Here is a 7,418-nt window from a genome sequence, read left to right as displayed (position 1 = left end):
AGATACTTTGAGTGCATTTTTTTTTTGGAGATGGAGTTTCATTTTTGATTATCCTGCTTGGAGTGTAATAATCTTTTTTGGAGACTTGTTTATTCCACATGTGGTTATTGGTGAGATAGAGGGAATATGGTGCTGTGAGTTATTAATTAAATGGAGGGAAACATTTTTATCACTGGAGTGGTATTATTATTAATATGGTGATATATATATATATATATATATATATATATATATATATATATATATATATATATATATATATATATATATATATATGGGGATGTCATTAACTTTGGGGTGACTTTTTTTTATGGTTATGATTTTTGGAGTTGAATTTCTGGAGTTTTTTCGAGCCAAGAGAGGGTTCTGTTGGTTTCTTTTGGTTTCGTGACTAATTGGGAGGCGAGTGGCATTACTGCATTGTGGTTCTATGGATATGTTGCATTTTTTTTGTTCACCGGTGAGTTATTTTTGGTGGCATACAATGGCTGAATTGTGAGTTTACCGTAGTTTTTTATCCCGAATAGGTGGTAATTTGCTTATATAATTGGGCAATATCATTTGGGAGAGTTATGTCTTTGAGACAATTTTTGAACACCTTAGTCATATCCTAGAGATAATTGTGTGAAATGTGCTGATATAATGTCATTATAGAACATTTTTTTGCAGAAATCATGAGTTTCTGAAGCTGCGAGTCTGACAAGACATTTTTATGCTGCAGTTCGAGCACCTGAGTGTTCGCAGGTGGATTTTTTCGCTGAAAATACTGTGATGAGTCCGGTGAGATGACTCTTCTCCTTTAGTGTTGATTTCTCAGAGTTTTGCACTATTCTGAGAGATGCTGATTTTTGGCATTTCGCGAGATGTATCTACATAAGGGGATTTTTTCCGGCTGTGTCTGATAGATGAAAAGTTGCGATGGCAAAATTCTGTGACGATACATATCGCATTTATGGGGGGAAACGCAGGGTTATGTATATTATATACATTGTGTGATGGGGAAAGTTCACTTATTATTGTTATCTTTTTTTCTTTTATTTTTTCCTTTTCCTACGAGAGATGTAATTGGGGATTGAGCTTTAAATAGCATTCTTTATGGACGGGAGATGTAATTTGTTGGGGTTTGTGAATTGCATAAATGGGCGTTTGACGATTATGTTCTTATTGAAATTAATGGCATGAGCAGTAAAAGGGTTTTTGCTGTTAGACATTGGAGAGCTTTACTGTTTTTGTGGGTTGTTGAAATATCAGAGCTTGAGAGAACATTTTTCAGTGATGATTTCGGGGCTGGGCTCGTTACATGATTTTTTTCTTGGGCTCATTACTTTTTTCTTTTTTTTACTTGTGAGAATTTGTGAGTTTGAAATGCGATGACAGAAGCGCGTGGAGATTCTGTGAGTCTAAGTTCTGAGGTGTGAGCTAATATGTGAATTTGGAGAATTAAGTTGGAGAACTTAGTATTTTTCTTTGAGGTGTTGTGATAATAACTTATGATTTAGTGATCATATGGAGTTCCTTCACGAGTTGAAGTTAGAAATCGGTTCAGTGGTCATGTTGAATGTGGTTAATTGGGAGACATTCAGTTAGTATTTTTAGGAATTTTTGAGGTCATTATTTGACAGAAGTATGTCTGGGGTTAATTTCTCTTTGATTGACTGATGACGTGACTGACATACTGAAAAACGCCATAATCGTCTTCCCCCAACACTAGCAAGACACCCACCAGCCGTTGCAGAGATGTTGCTGATGTGTGCCTACTTACGAGAGTTTCTACGAGTCTACAGGGTTCTTACAGCGCATCTGTACTATAGGAGCCATTAGATGTCTTCCGCAGGGAGACGTTTCGCCTTCCTACAGCGAGTCTGTGCATTTGCAGTTGCAGACGAAAGGGAGATTCAAGATGGAAAAAGTTTCTACACCCAATTGTTATTATAGCCCTGGTTGAGGCTTTTTGGAGGTGATGTGTGATAGACATTACGTTGTGCTGCCAAAGAGGTGCAGTTATTATCGTTATATTTTGTGTTTAATGAGCTGGCCAATGTGTTTTTTATATATATGAGCTGTTTTATGTGAGCTGTGGCTAGCAGGGGCTAGCCAGGATGGTGGCCGAGCTATCTATAATATAAAGAGGGGGATTATGATGTTTCTTAGAATGTAGATTCATCATAACTTCCCTGGAGACAGAGAGTCCGAGTGACAGCTTAAGGATTGCTGATGTGTCTTGTTGGATAGTGGTGACATTAAAATCCTTACTTAAGCAGGTCAACGTTCGTCCTATAGGTATGGGCGTTCAGAGAGACTTACGGAGAGTCAGGCAGATGCCGGGATGGCTCTGCAACATGTTTTTATTAGGTGCTTCGAGATTCTGGCTGGCAATGGGTGGTTCTAGTGGAGGGAACTATATTTTGGAGAAGGGATAAATGGTGATGGCTTATACTGATTAAGACTGTTAATTACCGGGGGGGGTTATCTGAGTTATATGAACTTTGAGCTATCATTCCATTTAATTATCCTGTAAGAATTTGAGTTATTCAATTAATACTTTGCTTTGAATAAATGTCTATTTTTGTTGTTCTGACTCTGATTTGATGACCTAATGAAATGGAGAATGTATTACCAGATGCCTACCACTTTGGCTTAACGCTTACCAATATGATATAAGAGATAGTTCGTATCTTGCATCGCATACATATATATAGATATATATATATATATATATATATATATATATATATATACATACACCATAATATGTGTGTTTGTGTATGTGTGTGTGTGTGTATTCCATTGTATTCCACATAGGAAAATGAAAAAGGCATGTGTCCGAAAACGCTCCAAGAAGAGGTCCATTGGAGGACGAAACTGTTGGGCATTTTCGGACACATGCCTTTTTCATTTTCCCGTGTGGAATACAACGGAATTACTATATCTTCGTGTCTAAGAAGATTACCAGTAATATATGAATATATATATATATATATATATTATATATATATATATATATATACATATATATATATATATATATATATATATATATATATATATATTATATATATATATATATATATATATATATATATATATATATATATATATATATATATATATATATATATATATATATATATATATATATATATATATATATATATATATATATATATATATATATATATATATATATATATATATATATATATATATATATATATATATATATATATAAAGCTATCCCTCTATATAGGTAGATAGATAGATAGATTAATAAAACAAAGGGAGTACCTTCCCTTTTCAAGCCATAATGGCTTTGGCAGAACAGAGGACCATAATATTAAAAAAACGAATGTCTGAATCTCTCTCGTTTAAAGGAACCGGTTTGGGTGCATCAGGTTCCTCCTAAGGCTCGAGGGAAAGGAGCGTTTCCTTTTCTATTTTTCGTCTTAAACAGGATCCTTCAAGATGTTGCCAGTCTTAAGTGAAATCCATTTCGCAGGGGGAAGGTTCTAGTAGTAAGCCTTCTCAAGTAAAACTATTTAAGGACTCTTCTCCCCAAGAGGAAAGTGATTACAGAAACGATTATTTTCATATTCTTGTTCATGTTGTGGTAACAACAAATCTAGTTATTAGAAATGAGGGATTTACATTTGTATCTTCTAACGACTGTTGGCGTTTGAATTTTTGGTTTATCTTCTCTCTCTCTCTCTCTCTCTCTCTCTCTCTCTCTCTCTCTCTCTCTCTCTCTCTCTCTGCTAAGGACTTTTCCCTTGAAAGTATGACGACCATTTGTTACTGCAGACCTCGTGGAATTAACGTAGATTAAAAACGAAAGGATTGTCCCGCTAAGGCTTTTAATAATCTTGCAGATACTATCCAGGAAGGGAGATTCCGATTTTGTTGCTTATTCGTCCGTAATGATATCTGATTCACTTTATAAATATGATTCCTTGGGATAATTTAAGTAATATAATTGCTCACGAATTATTTAAGATTCTTAACCCTTATTCACGTGGAAACAAATTCGCGTGGCACGTAAAGATATGTTGTATGCAAGCTCAACCTGAACTTAAATTTCATGGTGATAAAACAAATAAACAAGGGAAGTAGGTTCTCTACATATTGCGAATTTGTAAGTCGTTAATACTTGATTTGTTAGAAATTTGTTGTTATTTTTTTTGGCCATAACTGTCTGGCTAAGGGTTTTTTTGGCATAACTGTCTGGGTAGGAAATAAAGATGGTTCCTTTTTAATCCCTTCCGAGTGACGTAGTTTGGTATTTAATGGAAGTCATTTGCTGACTAATTATTCTAAAGTCTGATGTCTAACTCGTGGGAATAATTGTCTAGGGTACGGAGAATGAAGGCGCCTTCCATCCCACCCTTCCCTGAAATATTCCGTTAACCAAAGAAATAAAGAAATAAATGCAGGATATGAAGAAGGTGAGTTTTCTATTTACTTTAGACTTGTTCATATAATATCTCTAAATACTAGGGATTGTTTAGTTATTGTAAGCCGCTCTTTCTAACAACGTGGATGGGATATCAAAGAAGGAAGATAATAACGAATATTTTTTTCTTAATTCTGTCTTGACAAATGGGGGAAGAATTCTTTAAGGTGTGTAAAGACAAGTTTACTTACCGATCCATCCTTTGCCGAGATATTGTTTTAAGTATAGAAATGTGAATATAATATCAAAATTTTTCCATATGCTGATCTTCTAATTTGTTGTTAATATGAACACACTTTAGTAGAGAATGTAATGAAATCCAGCAAACCGGATTAATAGACGTTTTGTCAACCACATACCTCATCGAAACAGATTGTAAATTGGATTATAGTTTCTCTCGCAGCATCGAGAGAGAAACCCAGGCCCACTCCACCCTGCTCCCCACCAAAAAAAAAAAAAAAAAAAAACGAAAACAATAATAAAATATGAAATAAAAATAGCAATCCTCTACTTCGATGGGATCCGGAGGATTAGTGAAACTTCCGCGACAGAAAATTCTTGTTTCTCGTTGTTTTACAAATCCTCTCGGGTTGCAGGTCATGATGTCTACCGGAAAACGATGACTACATAATGACTGAAGATATTCTATTTTCTTTAACATCTGAGAGGTCAAATACTGGCAGGTTTTATTTTCTTTAGTATTTAGGTCGTGCTGACGAGATTGGAAAAATAAATAAATATATAAAAATTAAGAAAATAAATATATATATATATATATATATATATATATATATATATATATATATATATATATATATAATATATATATATATATATATATACATAATATACATAATATATATTTTTTCTTTTTTTTTCAAGTAAACAAGAAATTTGGGCAACATAATTTGTCCTTTATTTAAAGTTCTCACCAACTATTTTTTTTACAATGTTATTATCATTCATACATTTTTTTTATCTTGATATTGCTAGTTATTATATTCCCTCAATCAACAACTTACGATTTTAAGATTACACATTCGCCTCTATGATTTAGAACAAACAATCATATGAAGCAATTATTAAAACAGTTATCAAATCGAGGTACATGACTAAACTTGGAAATTCAAGAAAGACTAAGTAATTATTAAATAAATTTAAATCAATTTCTGTCAAAACGTTAGTTAGTCGTAGATCTAAGAAAACGTAGTACAATAGGCGAGGTTGCTTGAAAAACTACAGCATGATTATTGGGCTACAATTAGGGTGGTTTAGGATACATATTGAAGCTCTGTATTGGATATGAAAATATTAATTCCAAAGTAGCTGGTCTACACCCAAACTTTAGGTCACCGACATGACAAAGATAAACAGTCAAAGAAGTTATAAGGAATGAAAGGCCTGGTGACCCATGAGAATTTTAATGGTGAAACTTTGAAAAAAGGGCTGTCAGTCATTTTGAACATACTGAAGTTCATTGACCGGTTCTTTCCTTCGTCTGTCAAGAAATAAAATTTGCCTTCTTTTTTTCTGACTCTTCTTTCTTCGTCTAAATGGAAAGATTATATCTTTATAGCTAAGCTCCACATTCTTTTCCTTAGGCCTATGCTACGGTAAAAAAGGGCAGTAGGTTACCTATCAGTCCCATTGACTTTCTCTCTTATTGTAAATTAATTAACTGATAAATTAGTAATTTGTAGTTTCTCCTTTTGGCTGCCTGATTTTACCTTTCATTGTTTTCTTATGTGTAAGGCTTTTCGTTCTAGTATGACTAAACCAGTCAGGTGTTTCAACTATGGCAAAAAATAAGAGAACCTACAATTGCTCATTCATCTCAGTTTTCGTTGTAATCACTTAACAGTAAAATCAAGAGATCGGTCATATTTTTAGGCGCGGTCATATGCGTATGTTTTTGAGAGAGAGAGAGAGAGAGAGAGAGAGAGAGAGAGAGAGAGAGAGAGAGAGAGAGAGAGAGAGAGTATCACACTCCTTTTGCTGCCGAACTCTCAGTGATGTTATGTAAGCAGTTATATAAAAATGAAATTCGATTGCTCCTTGGATATTGTTCTTTAAGGTAGGTATAGAAACCTTCATTTACATAACCTGTTGATATACTTGTAGTGTGAACTTGGCGGGTTCTAGCATGCACTGGAAAAAGCCCTGTCTTCATTATTCGTTCTGCCCATACTCGATAAGTTAATAACCACCATCTTTTATATATGACTTTCCATAGACATTCCCATAGCTATAAGATAAGTGAAACCTGAAACTTGAGACTAGTAACTGAGTCCATCTTGTTATCTAGCAATATCTACATCACTTGACTTTTCCTATGTAAGCCGAATATGTACCGTATCAAGGTGATACGGGAGGACGTTGAAAAATGTAGATTTTCACTTACTTCTCAAGTAATTTTGCGATCTTATCGTAGAGAGCATTTTCAGAGGAGCGGAATATTTTCGAAGTTTCGCCAGCCGAACTCAAACTCTTATCCTAACTCTAGCAGGAGAAGAGGAAAATATCAAGAAAGGTGGGTCAACATGGGTTCGTACATCTGAAGAGTTCAGAGAGAAATTCGACAGGAGGCCTTGGCTCTTCCTACAATGTCCATTTATATTCAAATAGTCTGCCAAATTGTTAAAATACAATTGTAAATTATAATCGTAGTTACACCATTAAGTGCTTGATATATCGAGTGACTTAGAAGACATACTTACCTTCATATCCAGTGTAGCACGAAGGAGCGCGTATTTGAGAATATCCTTAAATCCACGGTAGAAAGGAAAGTGAAACAGAGAAGGATTATCAGCGTCTGGCAGAAAGCGGGATCCTCATGTTCTCATGACTGACTAAATTTATCAATAAAATGGGCATACAAAGAAGGGGGCAAATTTACCTCAAAAAATACCATATGTAAAGTGTTCTGTTTCTGAAATGCCTACTATGAGATTCAGGGTCTCTGTAACACGGT

The sequence above is a fragment of the Macrobrachium nipponense genome, chromosome 5 (assembly GCF_015104395.2).
Source record: "Macrobrachium nipponense isolate FS-2020 chromosome 5, ASM1510439v2, whole genome shotgun sequence".
NCBI classification, from domain to species: domain Eukaryota; kingdom Metazoa; phylum Arthropoda; class Malacostraca; order Decapoda; family Palaemonidae; genus Macrobrachium; species Macrobrachium nipponense.
The sequence above is the reverse complement of the archived record's forward strand: the minus strand, read 5'-3'. Positions refer to the sequence as shown.